The following is a 22070-nucleotide window of genomic DNA, read 5'->3' on the forward strand; positions in this document are numbered from 1 at the left end:
AGTTCAAATTTTATGGCATGAGTGGTCGCGGTGCTCTCAGTGATAAGATACTCTGGTGTTTACTCATTTTCCCAATAGAATCTGTATTCGCTTGTTTCTTAGCTCCAATATAGAGATTATTAATCCGAGGTATTAATTGACTCCTGACTCCTGTTAATGACTCCTGTTAAAAAGCCCGTGACAATTTGAATATTATTCTTCATTAAATCCAGTAAAAAAAATGATTCTTCTCGGCCGTAAATCCTGAGAATTTTCTTTGAGTGTCTTAGACCGTTGGAACCATTCCATAGGTTACCGATGAAGTCTTCCAGTTTCTTGAGTTCTGCTTTAAGTTGGATTCAACGTGGAAAGGGGTTCTATCCCGTGGTGGGCTGGCACCCAGAATAGGAGGACATAATTTTCTTTGCCTAATTTGTTCAGATTCCTTAGGCATTCTTTACCAACTTTGAGATTCATATTATAAGCATATATAATAGATAAGTTGAACACATCATTTGATAGCGTAGATTTCTGGATGAACGATGCTGGAGTATTTAATTTTTGACCCAAGTTCTCCTTTCCCTGTTCCTGCATTGGGTTTGGCAGCATCGGTATACTACGTTATGCTATGATTTTTAAGTGCTAAGCAAACGTCTCTTTCAATTCTTTTTATTGCTTAATACCTACTACATAGAGGTGTTTCTCAAAGTTGCATTTTGGCAATCCTGGTATGTTACCCACTGGGATTCGGACGAGTGTAATTTTTCTTTTGATGGTATTCCAAGCTTCTGAACTGATAATTCTCCCAGTAAAAGTGAGCAGGTATCATTTGGGCTAGTTCAAGATTTTATATACCTAGATGTATTATACAGCGTGGTTCGAATTGTATTCCGGAAACTTCGGCAGAATATAGATAAAAGTAAGTAAAAAAGTTCGTATAAATATATGTCCTAAAATGCTTAGTGTCGGAGATACATGGTGTAGAAGTTTCATTTTTATTTTGATTTTTTCCAAATAATTTATGAAGTAACGTCAGTATTTGGATGAAAATTGGTGTGTGGGTTTTTTTTTGGTATGAGAAATTTGATTTTGATGTCAATATGACACCTACATTTTTTAACTGGTTTGAAGAGTAATAAATTTTCGTCCGTACCTGCATAAAACTACTGAATAAAAAAATATACATTTGCGACGTTTTTTACGTAAAAAAGGTCTCTTGGTAAAAATCGCTAAGATTATTGGTTCTCGAGATATTTAGAATCGAAATTATCAATACCTGTCAGCACTGGCATAAATTAAACATGATGACTAAATAGTTATTAAACTGAAATCATAAATTTGAAATGTTTTGTGTCAAAAGTTCAACAGAAACTGTTTTATGATCATTTTTTCAATACAAATGAAACTTCTACATCTTGTGTCTCAGAAACTAAGCATTTTAGGATATACATTTCTAGAATTTTTTTGCTTATTTCTATCTGCAGAATATGCTGCCGAAGTTTCCGGAATACAGTTCGGACCACTCTGTATATTGAAAAAAAAAACAGAGCGTCGTATAAATAACAAAGTTATTATGGCCTGTCTGTATCGGGAATGGCTTATGAGATCAATATAATAAATAATAATTGTCAAATACCCAAAGTTTCTTACATTTTATAATATACTGTAATATCTGCCAATGAAAGAAATACAGTTTAATATTGCACGAAAGGATACGTTCTATCAGTAATACTATGTAGAACAATAATAAAATGATAAGAAACTCAGAAGTTTAGCTAGCGATATTTTGCTCCGTTATGCCGGAAGCTGTCCCGAACCTCTATCCCGTTTAGCAAACACGAACAAAGGCAACGACGACAAAACCAAAAAAGATTAGAGGGAAAACTAAAAGGAAAATTTGGGATGCGCGCGTCAAACCGTCACGTAAAAACTTTGAGGCTGATGGATCCGCTCGAGTTTCAGTTGGAATTCGACGCTCGGGACGTTGCGACGTCTCGATAAAGCGTCCTCTGGCAGTTGCGGCGTTAAGCTTTCAACCGAACATTATCGGAAAAGTTTGAAGAACTTTTTTGGCTTTCCCGAAGCTATTTATTTCGTTTTGTTCGGAAATTTTCGCTTTTTTCTAGTTGGAGATTTCCAGTAAACTTTTTTGGCAGAGTTGAAAAGTTACGACGAAAGGTAAGTTAAAGAATTGATAATGTTGTAAGGCTATTAATTATTTAAAATTAATTTATTATTTGTTATACTTTTCGATATTTAATTTTGTTTAAAAATTGTTGTGAGGCTATAGCTTGTCTAAAAATTAGTTTGATGTTATTGTAATTGAAAGTAAATTAAATTGAAATTTTCTGAGTAAGAAAATATGAAAAAATGTTCACTACGACAAAAAATAATTCAACAAATTGTGATTTTTAAAACAGTATGTTTCCAGACCCTTTATTTAGTTATGCCGTCAAAATTTCGTGTTTTTTTCTAGTTGGATATTTCCAGTAAACTTTTTTGGCAGTGTTGAAAAGATACCACCAAAGGTAAGCTATTGAGTTGATATGTAGGCATTTATGAATGAATTAATTTTTTGTTATTCTTTTTAATATTTAATTTTGTTATTTAGTTGTGCTGTCATAAAACATTTGGAAAGTTTTGATAAATATTTTTAGTATAATTAAATTTACTGCGGTGGAATCCTGATCATTATTTATGTTTAATATATTCAATATGATTGTTATTAACTATATTAGGTGCCTATTTGATAGTAATACAGTTTCTGATATACAGGGTGTTCCTTAATGGTATATGCTAATATTTAATGGTGACTTATTCTATGAAAAAAACTTCATATGCATGTATGCCCTAAACATTTTAACTATTGAGATGCAGGGTGGTAAAATTTTCTAAAAAATATCTTTTTTATAATTCTGATGTTATTGTAGATATCTTTATGAAATTTGATACACGTCTTCTATGCATAAAAATGCACTTTTTAATAGTACAAAAAGAACATTTTTTGTTGTATTTCTTAATTTTCTTCTAGCCAATGCTGAAACGATTTTCGAACCATCATCACCGCATCTGATTTTTAGCGATTTGACCATGAAATAAAATTACTTTATTTTTTTATAGAAAAACCATACGTCTGACAAAACAAATCAAGAGATGAAAATTGTTTAGAAATTAATAACGATTTTGAATATAATATTTCTCCAAACACACTCAATATAAAACGCGTACGGACGCCACTGGTTGATATAAACTGATTGAGAATTAAAAAAATGATTTTCTGCTTAAATTTTTGGGATCACTGGATCTTTTTTGGGTTATTAAAAATTTCTGGGTTGTTATATTAAATTTACAGTAAAGAAATTCTTGTAAATTTAATTTACTACCTATGTTGCCATATTATGAAGATATTAGTAAGTTTTTTAATTAAAATTAAAAAAGAAATCCAAAAAAAAATTCAAAAAATTCCAAATTTTCATTTTTTTTCGCGAAAAAAAAACCATAGACGTGTTCTGGGGTCGAAATATACTACCCCTAAAAATATTTGCACTTTTTTAAGACCCACACTGTATAACATCACATTTATTAAAAAAATATATAAAATTTTACCAGCCTGTATCCCAAAAGTTAAGATGTTTAGGCCATACATCCATATGAAGTTTTTTTCTTAGAATAGGTTCAAAAATTACCCTTAGAATCGCCCCTTAAACATTAGCATCTCATTAAGGAACATTAGGTTTAAGTTAGGTATCAATTAAGGTATATGATATAAAATTATAATATTTTGTTTTAACAAATTTGCAAGTGCATGCATAATTTTTTTATAGGTTGATATTAAACATTAACTACCTGTAGTAATAATAACAAGTTTAATAAAATAATTATAGTAAACTTCATTTACTCTTGAAAGATATTCCGAAAATAATAGTCATTAAAACCGAAAAATAATAACTTTAATAATGCGCTTTTATAAAACATCTTAGATATTTTTTTGAATAAGTGTATCTCATCATTACAAATTGATCATACTCGTCAATGAAATATTGAAATATACATATCAGAGATTATTGAAAATGTTTAAAAAAATCTAAACTTTTATTTTCTCTTTGATATCGCTCAGATTTTTTTAGCTGTAAGGCACTCGTTTCCGGCAGAGCACGGCCCCTTGTTATTGAAAAAAAGGTCTCTGTACACCTTTTTGGTACTGTGAAGTCCCATACTGACTATGCGTATGATGCGGTTTGTCGATGTGATGCGCCGATTCGTATTGTCATTCTATACGCACAATACATTAAGGCGGCGATTTGTGAATGTGATGCGGTTCATCGATGAGTTGCGTCCATGCAGTTTGTTACCCCATTTTCATGCGATTCATTAGTTCGTGTGGAAATGCGGTCATTTCGTGTGCGTCATATTTCTTTTTGGTGGTTCGCTAAGAAACTTACTTCTCGCCGAATAGCAGCAAAAAGCATTGCATCGACGCATCGTCGCATCAAATAGACGCATCTGAGTGACCAGTGTTGCGAACTTTCCGAAATAAAGTTTCCCACGAAGACGGTCAAGATCTTCCGTTTTTTCTAAAAATTCCCGCGAGATCTCAGAGTTGCGTCCATGCAGTTTGTTACCCTATTTTCATTCTGCGTTAATGGAAAGAGTCGATGCGATTCGTTAGTTCGTGTGGAAATGCGGTCATTTCGTGTACGTGATATTTCTTTTTGGTGGTTCGCTAAGAAACTTACTTCTCGCCGAATAGCAGCACAAAGCATTGCATCGACGCATCGTCGCATCAAATAGACGCATCTGAGTGACCAGTGTTGCGAACTTACTGAAATAAAATTTCCTACGAAGACGGTCAAGATTTTCCGTTTTTTCTAAAAATTCCTGCGAGTTCTCAGAGTTGCGTCCATGCAGCTTGTTACCCCATTTTCATTCTGCGTTAATGGAAAGAGTCGATGCGATTTGTTAGTTCGTGTGGAAATGCGGTCATTTCGTGTACGTGATATTTCTTTTTGGTGGTTCGCTAAGAAACTTACTTCTCGCCGAATAGCAGCACAAAGCATTGCATCGACGCATCGTCGCATCAAATAGACGCATCTGAGTGACCAGTGTTGCGAACTTTCTGAAATAAAATTTCCCACGAAGACGGTCAAGATTTTCCGTTTTTTCTAAAAATTCCTGCGAGTTCTCAGAGTTGCGTCCATGCAGCTTGTTACCCCATTTTCATTCTGCGTTAATGGAAAGAGTCGATGCGATTCGTTAGTTCGTGTGGAAATGCGGTCATTTCGTGTACGTGATATTTCTTTTTGGTGGTTCGCTAAGAAACTTACTTCTCGCCGAATAGCAGCACAAAGCATTGCATCGACGCATCGTCGCATCAAATAGACGCATCTGAGTGACCAGTGTTGCGAACTTACTGAAATAAAATTTCCCACGAAGACGGTCAAGATTTTCCGTTTTTTCTAAAAATTCCCGCGAGTTCGCAAATCCAAAATACACTCACCGGTGCAATAAACGGGCACCTTAAAATTTTGATGTATTTTAAAGTTTAATATATTTTGTTGTAGTGGGCCGATTTTGATGATTTTATAAGCAATTTGTAGCTAAATTATTTGACTTTTTAGTATCTTTTTCTAAATTAAAAATGAAAGTTTCTATCTGTAAATTATACAAGGGAAAACAAAATGTTGATATTTTGGTGAAAGTTTGAAAAACTTTGTGGAATATATTAATAAAGCAGGGATTTTAAAAGTAATTTTATCATCTAGGTATGTCTTTCCTCGAGAGTTTATTTTTTGATTCATCGCAATAGCTTTATTTTTATTGGAAATATTCGCTTTTGAATAAGACAGTAACGATTTACAGTAATTTGAGCCATTGATTTTGAATCTTCATCACCACACTTATAAAATAGTGTTTATTGTTTTTGTAGCGTCACGGTCATTGAAAAGTCATATTATTATTATTTGTTGACGTTTACTATAGTAGGGATGGTTTTAAGTTCTGAAGTATCGGCTATTGCTGCTTTAATTGATCATGGCAGAGATCAACTTTTGGACATAAAACCATATCTGCTAGAGTTACTGCCTAACAGACAATAATATAATTGGATTCTTCAAAGACAGTGAGATTACATAAATCATAACCACTATTTTATAAGTTTGTATCTCCTATAGGATCAAAAGCAAGGGCATTGTTTTAATGTAGAAAATACCAAAAAAATATTAGTGTCTACAAAATCGAATATCTCCAAAAAAAATAAAGCTATTGAGATGAATCGAAAAACACATTATTTGGAAAAGATAACCTAGATGAAAGAGTGATTATTATTAAATTCCTTGCTTTGTTAACGTACTGCATATGGTGTTGCAAACTCTCACCAAAATATCAACATTTTGTTTCCTCTCGTATTATTGACAGATGGCAATTTTACTTTAAAATACCTGAAAATTTTAAGGTGCCCGTTTTTCGTGCCGGTAGTGTCATCACAGATTACGTATACCAGATGTGGCACTTTTATCTTGCTCGTAGATTACATCTTGCTGGTAAACGCAAGATTTCGTTTTTTGCGAATGCATTGTTGCCTTTTGTAAAAAATAAAATTAAATATTTGAAATGACTATTGTTGCTGTCCAATGCTTGGTTGATTTCAATATAGAATTTTTCGATTTCCTCGTCCAAGTGATTAGTTTTTAGGACGACTTCATCGTCCGAGTGATTAGTTGTATTCCCATAATTAATAATATCAAATAATGAAAAATGCCTATTCCACAAAAATAATTTCATTTCGCAATTTTTCTCTTCCTTAAAGAATAATTAAATCAAGTCACCAGATAATTCTAGAAGTTTTAGTACTAAAAATTGGTTTAGAAAGCTGTTTCATTTAGGCAGTTGAAGTAAAGTTTATGGTACAGTTAAAAACTTACGACGGAATCTAAATATTCAACATGTTAAATAAATGGCCCAGCAAACACACTTCAATGGCAGATTGTAGAAAAGGCGTTGGCAAAAATAAAATCTTGTATTGGTACTTTGCGGCTGCCATTATTGGCAGAACACGCAAATGACCCACAGGCCGTCATTCGGCCAACGAATAATTTACCATCAAGGCAGAATGACAGCTTGCCAATATCAAGCCATTACATTTTTTATTTTAACGGGCGAATGATGGCTTAGCTATATCAAGCCATTATGTTTATTATGAAGGGCGAATGATGGTTTAGCTGTATCAAAACATTACATTTATTACAAAGGAATAATGAAGGCTTAGCTGTATCAACCCAATACATTTATTATACAGGGTGAATAATGGCTTGCCTTTAGATATGTTATGAAGGGAAACTCAAGTTTTCTTTCAATGAGGCATGGGGCCTATCATTTATGTTAATTTAACGTACACGTTAACTCCAAAACAGATGTCTCCACAGACTGATATCAAGTTTCAACTGACGAGTTTCAATTAATTGTTTTTTTTTTCAATTTACCTGTGGTGACATATGTTGCTGGAATTAATGTGAAATAATTTTATTTTTTACATAAACATTCAACCATAGACCCCATTGTCACTTTGCTGGTTATTAATAAAATACATACATAGGAAAAATTAAAAAATATGATGTATTACAAAATATAATTAGGTAAATACAACACCAGAACAAACATAAAATAAACATAGAATGTGTCAACAATATTTTAAATAAGGAACTTGAACATTTTTCTTTATTTCTTTAATACATTTGTCTATGTATAGAAACAACGCATACCAAATATCAGATCTCAAAACGCAATATTTAAGTTTTTGTGACATCCGAATATTAATTTAAACGACACTGAACGCGCGGGAACGATCATAATCGTGTATTTTTAGTAGTTTTTTGATCGATACGGCCCACCCCAAGCGACCCCCGACCCCAGTCCGAAAAGTTGTTATAGGTTAGATGGCCCTATACATTAACTAGTCAAAGTTGTGTCAAATTGTCCAAGTTTTGTCGAGTTTTTGGTTGTCACTTACTCTAATTGACGTCACAAAAAAAAGTTCATACAATAATTGAAAAATACGTTCAAATATCCAATTACGCTTATCCATGGTAAAAAAATGTTGTTATTTTTTACAATTTATTTATTCAATTCATATATACAAATATTTTATTGTTAATTTTACGAGAAAAAGTTATCCTTCATCTTTTTTAACCAATTTTCTTCATAAAGAAATAAGAAAATTGTAAAAATAACAAAAACTGATTTTAAACGAATAGGCGTAATTGGATACTACGTATTTTTCAATTATTGTAATCAACTTTTCTTAATGACAATTTTCGATTTTTTCACAAATGAAGGTACTTTTATGAGAACAGAGTTTTTTTTGATAGTATTAACTTACGTTTATGATAAATTTGAATTTTGTTCAAGTTCCCTACATTTTGTCATTTGATTTACAATAATTTTTTTTTGTATTGGCATATTGTGCCATCAATTTGCCAGCAGTGCCAATACCGTGCCAATACATGCCCAACAATTATGTGTTTGCTGGGGGTTGTTTTTTATAAGTTATTTAGAATTCAATTTTATTAAAATGGGTTAAAAAATTGATGTTAAGTCGAAATGTAAATTGGAAAATATTTTGTTTTTGATTTTTTTTCTGAATATTTTATTTTTTTAATCTGTCAGTTCATGTATTTTTTTGGGTACAGTTGTATTTAAAACATACTACGAAAGTTATTATATTTAATATGTTAAGCGAAATGTTTGATACTAACTGTCTTATTAAAAGCTAAGTCAATTCGTTTATGTTTTTTGTTTATTCTATATTAAATTTCTTAAACTTAATAATTTTAAAGTTTTTACTAAATTCTTCTTGTTGCAGTTCACTATTGTGACAAAATGAGGGATAAAGGAAGGTACATAGTAACCTTTTACGTAAAGAAAGTCTAGATTAAAATTTCTTACTTACAAAGATTGTCTGGATAAGAACTTGATTAAAAGTGATTTAACTTTTTTTTTCATTTACAAGTGTATTTTATATTTCTTAATTGAAATATTAAATTATTAATAAAAATTATCCTAGTAATCTATTACATGCCTAATTTTGTATTTAGTTGTGCAATTTAAAATTAATTTTTGTTTTGTGTTATTTCGATTTTTAAGTTTTATTAATCAGTGTGTCTAAACTCTAAAACAGTAATACTTAATGCTCTAAACTACTCTCAATACTCGGAATAATATTTGATATTATACTAAATAATTCCTTATTGTTAAACAAGTAATTAAAGTTATAAAACTATTCGTCATAATATTATTTTCCTGAAATTACTTAATATATTTCATGTAAGTAAGCATTTTTTTGATACCGTTGTTAAAAGCTAGTACCGGGTGGCCAACTAAGAATGGACGCCGGCTGTATCTCGGAAACTACTTATCCTATAACTTTGGGAAAAAAATTCTAAGTAAATCGACCAAGAGAAATCGCTGGAAATTATTTTCGAATTCGAGAAATGTCCGCTAGGGGGCATTTCGCTGATAACCAATCAGAAAACAGGGTATTTCTCAAAAATATGCAGGTGAACAGCTATTTTAAATATTACTATTGTAATCATCGAGAAATTTGTAATTTTTTTGATATAGAGTGTTTTGCTCTATCTCATAAAATAAAGTAGTGGGGGAAGGTTAAACTTGCTTTTATTAAAATAAGGATAACTCTGGTTTGTTGTAACTGATTTAAAAAAAACTAGGGCTCGTTTAAAAAAGTTTTTTTTCCTTAATGATCTCCAGTGTAAATTTTGTTTCTATCATTTTTTTCGTGGTAGCTAGGGGGCGCTGTTTGACATCATAACAGATATTGCGCTTTTGCATAAAAAAATTAAATAGGAGGCTATATTTCTCTTTACACAGTTAAATAGAGCACACAATTTCCAAAATATAAGCGCAAACCGCAATTTTCTATCTTGTCTCTAACCGGAGATATTAAAAGAACAAATTATGTTAGGCTGCCGCTTAGGATTATATAGTTTAAAAATTATAGTAGTAGGCTAGGAAACAAAAAGAGGTAAATTGGTTACGTTAAAATATCAAAACATATTATAATTTCATTTTAATACCATTTAATTGTTATTTATCCATGTTCGTTCGGGTTTGGTTTGGGTTCGACCCCATAAATTAAAACCCAGGCATATTGAATACGATGATCTAGCTAGCCATGGAAATATGCCGCTCCAGCGTCTCTATCTATTAAAGTAAGTGGGATCCAAGAAGCCCCACACATTCATAGCAAAATATGCGACACAACTGTGCAAAATATGCGACACAACAACCGATCAAACTGCATTCATGATGATGAACCAACTGCATTCATGATGATGAAATTGCAACAAATGCATTTTCATCATGATGGATCCCCTAACAAAATTGTCAATTCATCTGTTAGAAATTATGGATAGTTCATTTCATTCAGATAATCATTCGCCATCCTAGAATTCCTGCCTAAACATGTACCGACCAACGGTCTTGGTGCTGAACTACTTGCATCTAGGGTAGATTTGGACCAGTAGTGCATATTGTTAACATTCGCGCCTTCGGGACTATATAAAAAGTAACCCAAACGACATAAACTTTATAATACAATAATAAATAACACAAAGAATAGGTAAAACACGAAAACAAGTGAAATCAAGGACGAACTTGGATTAATAGCTAAATGACGTTACATGAAATAAACCAACAAAATTCCTAGAAATTTTAATAAAATTGATTGCCCGACTTTCGGACATTTTAATCTGAGAAGTACCTACGTATAATTAACCAAGAAATTCGTAAAAATTATGTGGATGGACGATAATGTTACATAAACACGTTTAAAAATTTATGACGTCATCTTTTTTAAGAAAACGCCCGAAATTCGGATGCATGAAAACTGAACTTAAACGTTTTGATATTTTGACGTAACTAATTTATCTCTTTTTGTTTCCTAGCCTACTACTATAATTTTTAGACTATATAATCCTAAGCGGCAGCCTAACATGATTTGTTCTCTTAATGTCTCCGGTTAGAGACAAGATAGAAAATTGCGGAAATCCCCCTCCCATACCCCCTTGCCAACCTCCCACCCCCATCAAAAACTAATGGTCAGATTCTCGAGGGCCACAGTATTTTTGAGCCAAATTTGGTTAAAATCGGTTTAGCGATTTTTGAGTTATCGTGTTACAGACAGACGGATAGACAGACAGACACCATGAAAATATTTTGTATTTAAGTCATTTATGACCTAAATAACTCATTTTGAGTGAAATTAAAAAAAAAAAATTGCCGATCTTATTAGCCTACCATACCTATTGGTATGGCCGGCCTAAAATATCATGTTATAAACTCTGCACCAAAATATAGGGTAATTTTTTTCTGTTAAAAAATTACGTTATAAAATACAGAGCTATTATAGGTATGATGAACTAAAAGCCATGTGTAACAAAAAAAAAACGCTGACTTTGGCCCAAAATCCCAAAAATAAAAATATATTGTTTTAAAAAGCGAAAATCAAAACGATTCCTTTATTTTTTAATTTAGTCTTTTATCCATATGGGTTTAAAATTACTTCGTTGTGCAATTTTGCTTAATTTTTTAATTTTCTTAATTTTTGCGTTTGTGATTTTTGTTTACTCGAAACAGTTTTTTATTGAAAAACTTTTTTTCTTCGACATTACTTAAATTCGTTTAACTCAATAGGAGTTAATAGTAAAATTTATATAAAAATGGTGCCATAAGAACAAGAATATATTATATTTACGGCATTTCTTTATTCTGAAAAGACCGACTAATCGAACAGTTTTGGGGAAGTTATCTTTTGATTATTTGTAATAGTTGTAAATAAAGAAATGTAAATTAGCATTGTACGAGAAAATATTTGCCAACATAGTTTTTTATTTCCATTTTCTAGCCTTTTATGAGCTGTTGAGTTATTGCAAAAAAAATTTCTCGATCTCGAAAAATCCCGAAGTCATTTTCTCGATCTCGTCTCGAAAAAAAATTCTCAGTCTCGTCTCGATCTCGTCTCGAAATCGAGACGAGACGAGAAATTTCGAATTTCGAGAATCTCGTGAAACCCTAGTTTTGACGACGTTTCATGCTCTATGAAACTTCATCATCAATGAATCAAATCAAAAAATCGTCCGATTTAAAGGAAATTTGGTATGTCGATGGACTAGGACCAACTTTACTGTCTACGACACGTCTCACTGTGACACTTAGTTTTGGCGTAAGAAACGTCAAAAGTTGATTTCGTCCGATCGCGACCAAATTTGGTGGGTGGGCTATGTGAGCGAGGGTGCACAGGGTCCCACCCTGTAAACGTTGATACGACATTTCGTTTACATCTTCATCAGGGTGGGATTAACGATTTGGCATTTAAGAAAAATGTGGGTCGATATCGACATAATTGGAGACGGGCTACAGTATGACGCCAGGATTTTTCTTAATTATGGGTTGATTGGAATCAAACTTGGCACGTGGATAGAGGTACCCGAATGGAGTTCCCAGACGGACAACAGGCAGACGGACAGACAGACAGACGGAAGTAACTTTTACTTAAAATATGCGCATATAGTACACACACAATTTTTTTTAATTTCATTTGGAAAATTTATTTTTTTACACTTAATCACTTTAATATATTCATATTAAACATTTTTATTTGTATTGAATACTAATATCAACTTTTTTGTATTTACTTTAGGCAAGGGTTATACGCGACTGATTAAAATTTGTCAAAATTTACTTATCTAAAAAATATTAATATTAAAACAAATATATTAGAAAAATAGTATCATATTTTATAAAAATAACTTCAACTCCACAGTGAATTCTAAAAACAAAAAATGTTTCTATACCTGAAAAATACGACTCAATATTTTTGTTCCTATTTAAATATTTTAATCTCGCCCCCACTATAACAAAAAAATAATATTTTTTATATAAAAGCCGCCGGCTTCAAGCTGAAGAAGACAAAGTATATTCTTTAAAAAAATGCCCCTCCAGCAAAAGCTACTTAATTTTTCAGGTCTTTTCTTGTTAGAAATAATAAAAAATAAGTCACTAGGGATTATTGGAAAAGCTTGAAAAAAAAAAAGAATCCATTTATTTTGTTTTGTTCGAAAAAGTTGTCTTTTTCCAGTTCGACAGTTCGAGACTTTTTACCTTTGAAAAAAGTTTTTCTTACCTTTGAAAAATGACGAGGAAAGGTAAACGAACCTAATTCAGTTATTTAAACACATTTTGTTAGTGCCTGCTTAGTATTTTCTGATTTCCGTAATTAAAACGAAAGAACGATATAAATTAACAGAAAACTAATCCATAAAACAGCTCCTCGGTTGACTCTTTAAAAAATTAAAAAAGTATTTTATTTAAAGAAAAAATTTCTTACCATCTCTACTTCAAAGTTTAACCTTTATGCCCCATACTCACTATGTGTTGATGCGGTTTGTTTATGTGCTTCGCCGATGTGTTTTGTAACCTCGCACTTACCTTGGGTTGATTTGATCGGTGGATATGGACGCATAGTGGGTATGATGCAACTCGTCGATTCGATGCGTTGTGCAGCGGTTCGAAGAGAAGTCAAGTTTTTTTGGACAAACCAACAAAAGAAACATCACGAATACAATGGGCGAGTTTTCAAACGAATGGCTAGTATGGGGTGACGAACCGCATCGACGCATCGCATAGACAAACCGCATCAGACTTAATTGGTTTTACTCTTCGTCAAAAATGTAGAAGATAGAGATTATCTGGAAATAAAAAAAATCTGATTATAGATTTTTGATTTGTTTGGAAAAAAGTAAAAGCGCAAGTAAACTTCTCTCTGCAGTTGAAAGATACATAGCTGAAAAGTATTTATATTGAGTATATAAATTTAATAAGGAATGTTTCTTACTAAATTCAGATTATTTAAAAATACTTTAATTTTTTTTGTAGTGGATTGTAATCTGTATATACTTCCATATTTGTTAATACTTCGGGAAAATATCGCAGTTAACATAACACAAACAATCCAATTGAAAATAGTATTTTTTGTATATTAACTATCGCTCTCAGCTTTCATTATACAGTTAAAAGTAACAATCATTGAAACTATTTTATGTTTAGTTTAGATAAATTAGTATAAATGGTTATTTTGCGAGTGCCATCGCTTAAGTTGAAAAATTATCTTCCACTGAGTTGAGTCTACTTAAAGAATAATTTGTTATCCAATAAAATATATTTCATTTTTCAAGCACTATCTCTGACTTAGGAAGCAATACCATACAATCGAAAAAAAAAACGGTGTCAAATACCGCTGGGGAATACAATCGATTTAGGCGTGGTCAAGCCCTAGAGGTCATTTACTTGGCCCGTACTTTTGTTATTTTTCATATTGCGTAAAAATTATTTTTATAATTCTGTACAAATTAGTAAAAGTTTAAAAAATCTACAAAAATATTTGGTCATCCATACAATTATGACCGTGCATACCGTTGCTTAGCTCAGTGATTGATTACATATTTTAAATAAAGACTATATTTTTTGTGATTTAATTACAAATGTATAGTTTTCATTTTCCCTATATTTGTAGTATAAGATAGTATTACTTGCCAAATTGCATAGTTCTAGGTCAACAGAAAATACCCTGTAAATTTTGATTCCTTTGAGAGTGTCGAAATACAGGGTAGTCCGAACTGTATTCCGGAAACTTCGGCATATTCTGCATATAAAAATAAGTAAAACAGTTCGTATAAACTTATGGGTTAAAATACTTCGTTTCGGAGATAAGGGTGTAGAAGTGTCATTTTCATTTGGATTTTTTTCTAATAATTCCTGAACTAAATTCGGTGTTTGGACGAAAAATAGTATCTGGAGGTTTTCTAACATGAAAAATTTAATTTCGATGCCAATATGATACCTACTTGTAGGGGGCGCTGCCTACATCTTTTTTAACTGTTTTGAAGAGTAATAACTTTTCGTCCGTCTCTGGGTACGTACCCCCATTACACAATACATGTCATCAATGACAAAAATTAAAGATTTTCACTAGAAAGGTATTTAACTTAACTAATAATTTTTAATAATTATAGTGATGTTCGGATTAAAAATAAAAAATGCACGCCAATTTTCTAAATGGCAACAATTTTAGGAAATTTATGGTAATATCGTCGGCTTTATGATGAAAAGGCGTATCTCGATTTTTGCTACTTTTCAGGAGAGCAATTTAAAGAAAAACATTTACTTTATTTGACCAATAAATGTAAAGTCTTTAATTTTTTAATAGCGTTTTTGTATTAATACTTAAACGGAGACCCTGAGGAAACGTTCTGAAGATAAATTGAGCGTAAATTCTAATAAATAATATATTTTTAATTGTTTAATAGAGATAGGCCTTTTTGTTATAATAATAATAAATTTATTTCCTAACGAATAGTATACATACGCCCATGTAAAATAAATTTAAAATTATTGTAAAGTGTTCTTAATAAGGAAAAAATTCACAGTCCTTTACAAAGATGCAACCGGGGGGCATTGAAAATGATGAATAAAAACGTAAAAATATGATTAGTGTTAATATGAGTGTATTACATACATATGTTTAAATAACGAACTTAACAAAAAACAACAGATTTAAAGATTCACTCAGAAAGTAGTAATGTTAACATTAAATAAAACATTATCAATAATAATTATGCGATCGCACCTATCCGTAAAACAAGCAAGCAAAAAAACCTCGAAAAAAACAAAATAACATACAAAACATCAGGTTAACATGATGACAGATCATGATCAATGACAGATAAAGAATTCTTACGGAAAGTTACACTTTACGAGATAATTTTTTAACTGTTAAAGGCAAACCCCATTTAAACACAAAACTTTTTAATACCTACTACTGTATCTAAAAGACATTTTTTTTAAATTACTAAATTCTTAGCGACGCTTCTGTTTTTCTTGGCTGTTGTGCGTCACGTCACAGATTAACAGGCCCACGTTTGCACCACAAGGCGATGCTGCAGACCACTAGGTAGACCGGTCGTAGAAATTTATGTTATACACTTGTAGTCAATCTACACAAATATTATCAAAAACTTTTTTTCTTTTAAAATGTGTTCAGATTTTGTAAAAAGTATAAGTCAAAATCGCAAAACTTAAATTTGATATGAGTTTCTTAGTTTTTAACTAATATAGTGGCGAATTATAAAAATTCCTTTTCAGTGTAAATTAATGAGTTAAATAAAATAATTTAATAAATTACTAGCTTTTTCCCGCGACTACGTTCGCGTTACACCTCGAATCGTTCATGCATTGATTTAAATGATTTTTTACTTCTTTATAGAGAGCTAGTGAGCATAGATGTTTTTTATGTTTCATCTTTTTTTTTTTATTATTTATTAAGAGCACTAATACTCTCTTTTATAGGTTATTTTTATTTTTTGAAGGATAATTGAGGAAGATATATTTCGTTATGATGTCACTAAATAAACCCTTGTATAAAATTTTATACTGTCTGGTTTATAATGTTATAGTATTGCATTTTCGTACAGCAAACTTTCATTCCTTATTCTACTCCCTAAAGGTATAAATTTCATAAATTCGCTTTACCTTTGTGCCAATTTTTATGTGTATAATCCAGAGGTCACCAAATTTTATATAAATTTTTACTAACTTTACCCATTTGGTTGATGAATTTCAAAAATTTCTTCTAATTCTTTTTGTAGGATTTCTTTCTTCTAGATCAAATAGTAAGGAATTTTCATACAACAAACTGTTCCGAGATAATTTTACTCTCTAAGAGGATGAATTTCCTAAAATCGCTTTGTGTAGCTAATTCACTAATGTCGTTTAAACGAACCTTTGTGCTAATATTTATGTATCTAAAGCTGGCGGTATGAACTCACTCCTAAAATATCTAAAAACGTAATATATAATCTAACTGACACACCACTGACAATGACAAATAACTTATTTCTGGAGGTATTGTGTGTAGGTGTTTCTCAGGTATGTAACATCAGGTATGTTTTAGTATTTAGTCGTTTTACACAAAGAAATAGCCATTAAGCACTATAAAAATACTTCATAACAAATCTACACATATATACCTTTCATTTAAAAAAAGAATCATCAAGATTGGTACAGCGGTTTCGGCGGGATGGATGCAACAAAAAAAACCCTTTGAGTTTTTATATATGTATGGATTAATTATTTATCCAACATATTTTACTTTGCAAATTTTTATAAATATTCAGACTCGCCAATATCGTATCCCACCGTGTCCAGCCTGTTTAGCCAAACGTAGGCCGATTCCTCTTCGGCGGCGTCGTGACCCTGGCCGTTGGAAGAGTCTTGAAGACGCTCATCCGCGCATAGGAATAAGTTGGCTGCGTAGCGTATTGCGTATTAATCGATTCTGAAACTTTCTATCTCGTGTATAACATGTTACGCATGTTTATTATTTTAATCTCGATTTTAATAGATAAATGTGTGAAATGCCACCTGAATATCTTCCGCCATGGCATGTTTTTACTTTTTTGTTATGGTAAAGTGATTTGTATAAACTTTATTCAATAACGTATATTTTACTCCATTTGTGATTTTTTAATTTTAAGCGAAAATTAAGTATAACATTTTAGGAAAAAGAAACACTGTAATATTTAAAAGAATAAGAAGAAATTAGTCTCATTTTGAAAGGAAAATATAGAAAAAACTCTTTCTATAGAAAAAGTCTTTATACTAACCAGAATCCGGTGACATATACGCGGTCTCACCGGAAACATTACTTATTACTTCGCATAACTTGAAGAATATCTACTTTTAATAATGAACACCTCAGAAATACACCAGTAAAAACATTTATTATTTGAGATTAAAACTCGAATTAAATTATAAATATTAGTTACCTATGTTGTTATAGCTTTTATAGGCCTGTTTAACGACTTAATAAGTTACCTAGCGAAAAAATCTGTGCGCGTACCTACCACTATTGTTACAGGTTAATTCGTTAAAGAAATATGTTACACAAATTAAAAACGCTAAAATTTTAATGGTATTACTTGTGCATTATTGGCCTTATAATTCAATTTGTTGGAATTATATCTTCTTTAAATATAATTAGACTTTTTAACGACTTTTAAGTTACCTAGGAAAAAATCTGTGCACGTACCTACCACTATTGTTACAGGTTAATTCGTTAAACAAATGTGTTACATATTATTCGTGGTATTAGTGGTATTATATTGGAATCAGCTTGGCATTAGTGGGGCATCATATGAGAAATTTTAGTATTTAATTTGTATTTTTGGCATTACTTTGGCATTAGTATACAGACATTTGTCAGCGGTTTACTCCTTGTAGATAATCAAAAAGTTTTTGATAAAAGTTGCTTTTTATGTCAGATCATTTCTATGAAAAATTACATTAGATTTTTATTAAAGACGCTGGGTAATTAAAACATTGACTAATAAAGCTTGTCCCCTTTAAATAAGGGGTCACGAAATATCCTCCTTGGAGTGTTTGGATTAAGGGGTGTATAATAAATTAATCCTTGTTTTATAATAAAAACCATAAAACATTTATTTGTTAGTAAAATAATGCAATGGTTGGATATCTCTCCTTTATAATTAGGTGACTAAAAATACACTAAAATAATTAGAAAAAAAATCTTGTACTTATTTAGTAATTACGTCAATATTAATTAATTGACTTTCTAGTCTATTTTATTTTATGTACAAATATATTATTAAATTTTAATCTAAGCATTAAGTAATAAAACACTTTGTGCCCTCTTATATTGTAAGAGGTTACGAAAAATAGTCCTGGTTTGGGGTGTATTCCAGAAAACAGTGTAAGGGGTGTAAATAAATTGTATAATCACTGTTCTTTATAATAAAAACTATAAAACATTTCTTATTTGTGAGATTAAAAAAACAAAACAATGCATTGGTTAAAATAAGTACATTCAATACATATGTATGTGTTATAACATAATATAGCCATTACTATTATACTATTATTATTAAAATAATATGTGTGTAACATATTTCTTTAACGAATTAAACTGTAACAGACATTTATATGCCCAGTATATTTTTGTTTAACAAACCAATCAGGAAAAATCTAAAACCTACCGTTATAGGAGGTATAAGATGATTAAACTTATATAATGACAACTACTTATCGGATAACAAATTAATTACTACTGTCAGCTAGTTCCGCTACTGTTTAGGCAGAATATACCTAGAGTACCTACACTTACCTATGATGTAGGTAGATTAAAGCTTATTTTGACTTTACCTCTCACTTCGGTGTCACAAGCTGAATTTTTCAGGGATGGAAGTACAGTACATGATATGGGGACCCTTATTCCGAAAGTAGTACAAAAAAAGACCGGGTAAAAGGGCACTATCATCAAAAATCGATATATTAATACCATCGTATAGAGAAAACAAATACTTATTTTTTGATCCAGTACACAATAAAGTCTTCGTAGGGAGTAATTTTTTATAATTATTTACAAAAAAACATTTCCATTAGCGCTTATGACCAAAAAAAACTTTAAACATGAATAATCATGTCAATCATGCGAAAATTTGGTTTAAAATAGAATTATTTTGAATATAACTTTCATTTAACGAAAAACGAAAGCCTAAATGAAAAAAAGAAACAATTTAAAAGTTTCGATTATGTCTTGACAAGGTATCAAAGCAAACCCCATATTTTTTGCTTTTAAACTAATAAAGATATATCAATAAACAATTAGCGATGTAATGGTTTTTGGGCGCGCTGGCCGACTGCCGCCGCTGCGCCGAGATTTCCTATACCTTTGTATATATGACGTCATGGTGTGGCAAATGTAGCATTTTAATTCGATTTGGGCTCCCTTATATAGGATAACAGAAACATTTTTAATGTTAAATTCACATTATGGAATATATACAAGAAAAAATCTGGAAATCACCAAAAAATCAGAAACAAATATTTTTAAATACTTTTATTCGCGTTGGATTAGATCAACTGAAAACAAATACAATGTTCATTCCAGAAGCAAAGACAATAATAAATTAAAATACTACTATCTAGCTTATTTTAATAATATTATTTGTTATACAAGAATACATTTTTTTAACTAATGTATTTTTAGTAATTATTTAGTTAATTGAGCTGAATGACAGATTATCATCAGTGCAAAGGGCTTGTAGATCTTGATATTTTTGTAATATTATAGGTTTTAGCATTGAATTTTGTTTAGAATGTGATGTTGAAAAAAGTAGCTAAAGTTTTAAGGTTACTGTTCTATAACTTTCATGAATTAGGTACCAGTAATAATAGCTGGTTGGGCATAAATACTTCGCCTGTTTTTTGTATTGCATGAGCAATATAACGGATTTAGTAAAATTGCCCGAAAACAATTCACCGAAGGAGAATTGCCCGAGATCAATTGATCGAAAAGAAAGTTAACCAAAAAGATATTTGCCCGAACAGAAAAGTCATCGAATTACAATTGACAGAAATAAAAATTACCCAAAATATCTATTTTTTGTAAAAGATTGTTATTATACAGGGCATTTAAACATACGGTCCATTTAATAAAAACCAAACTAAACAAAAACAAAACATGTTTCTTCATCCGTGCCTTTTTGATACAAATAAATGTGGAGTAACAGTTTCTGTATTCCCTGCTCACTGATAACAAATTCGACTTCCATTCTAAGTTTATGCTGGATGATGATAGGCACAATAAATAATATTTTCCAATAATTGGCAGGGATGACAATGACAATGACCTGAAAATGATAATGAAACGAAAATTAGTATATTTTGCGGGTAACTTTTTGGTTCGCTGAAATGTTCTTAGAGAAATTATGATTTCGGGAAATTTTCCATTAGGGCAATTTTCGTTTCATTGTTTCGCTTTCAGTCAATCTTCCTTCGGCCATTTATTGCTGGAAAATTTTTTGTATACCCAATACAGTTAAGTGCAGAGTCTAAAAGATTCTAACAATTGTTTTTGGCAAAAAAACAGACTCAAAATTACACTGTAAAAGAGAGCTGCTGCCACGATAGAAGTTTTATTTTGTCCCAAGCAACCATCAGAAAATAAGTAGGCAGAATGGTGTGATTTTCCCCCGCATGCATTTTCATAACTTAAAACAAACGGACCTATCTCAAATTCCATCTATCTTGTAGTATAACAATTGGTATATCAATTGATATAACAAAGAGACCTATCTCAATATACGTCTCTTCGTCATAATGAAGAAATGTAGTATTTGAGATGGGGCAAATTTTAAACGAATATAAAACGAAAATAGTATAATATTGAGATGCGCAAATTCGCTATATTAAAATATGACCCAATGGGCATATCATGACATTGATATCTCAAAATCGCCAAAAATCGAGATACGCCTTTTCGTCATAAAGCCGACGATATGGTTTTGGTAGATCCTTTAGCGTCAACTCGTTTTAACGGAAATATAATTTTTCGAAAATTACGAAATTTCGAGAAAATTGACAGTTAGATTTTAGAACAGCTTCTGTTGAACCTTTGGTATCAGAACGTTTCGAAAACGATTAATTTACTCAAATGTCTATTTAGTGAACTTGTTTAATTTTTGTCATTGATGGCATCTATTGATTATTAAGAATCCAAATATCTTGAGAACGATTGCCCGCAGCGATTTTTACCAAAAGATATTTTTTACGTAAAATAAGGCGTAAATATATATTTCAAAACAGTATAAAACATGTAGATGGCGCCCCCTACAAGCAGGAGTTAATTTGATATCGAAATAAAATTTCTCATCTTCCAAATATCGACATTAGTTCAAAAATTATTTCGACAAAATCGAAATAAAAATGAAACTTCAACACCCTGTATCTCCGAAACGAAGCATTTTAAGATATTAGTTTATAGGAACTTTATTACTTATTTTTATGTGCAGAATATGCTGCCAAAGTTTCCGGAATACAGTTCTGACCACCATGTATACGGGTTTTCCGGTATAACCGGCCGCAGCCGTATCCTTTTTTTTTCTTTAACTTAGAAGTTTGATTTTTTCACAGACCTGATTATATGGTTTTAACTAGGGATATAT

General features: G+C 31.2%; 1 long non-coding RNA gene across 1 annotated transcript in view; it reads left to right on the top strand.

Annotated features, from left to right (window-relative positions):
- The first annotated feature begins 1955 nt into the window (after positions 1 to 1955).
- LOC115891055 overlaps positions 1956 to 22070 on the top strand; it is a 319735-nt gene continuing 299620 nt past the window's right edge. Inside the window, exons 1-2 of the long non-coding RNA XR_004051742.1 lie at positions 1956 to 2157; positions 2456 to 2507. This is a non-coding gene — a long non-coding RNA (uncharacterized LOC115891055). The remainder of the gene's footprint in view (positions 2158 to 2455; positions 2508 to 22070) is intronic.

This window comes from Sitophilus oryzae, unplaced genomic scaffold, assembly GCF_002938485.1.
Source record: "Sitophilus oryzae breed Bouriz unplaced genomic scaffold, Soryzae_2.0 scaffold_947_pilon_pilon, whole genome shotgun sequence".
Lineage (NCBI taxonomy): Eukaryota > Metazoa > Arthropoda > Insecta > Coleoptera > Curculionidae > Sitophilus > Sitophilus oryzae.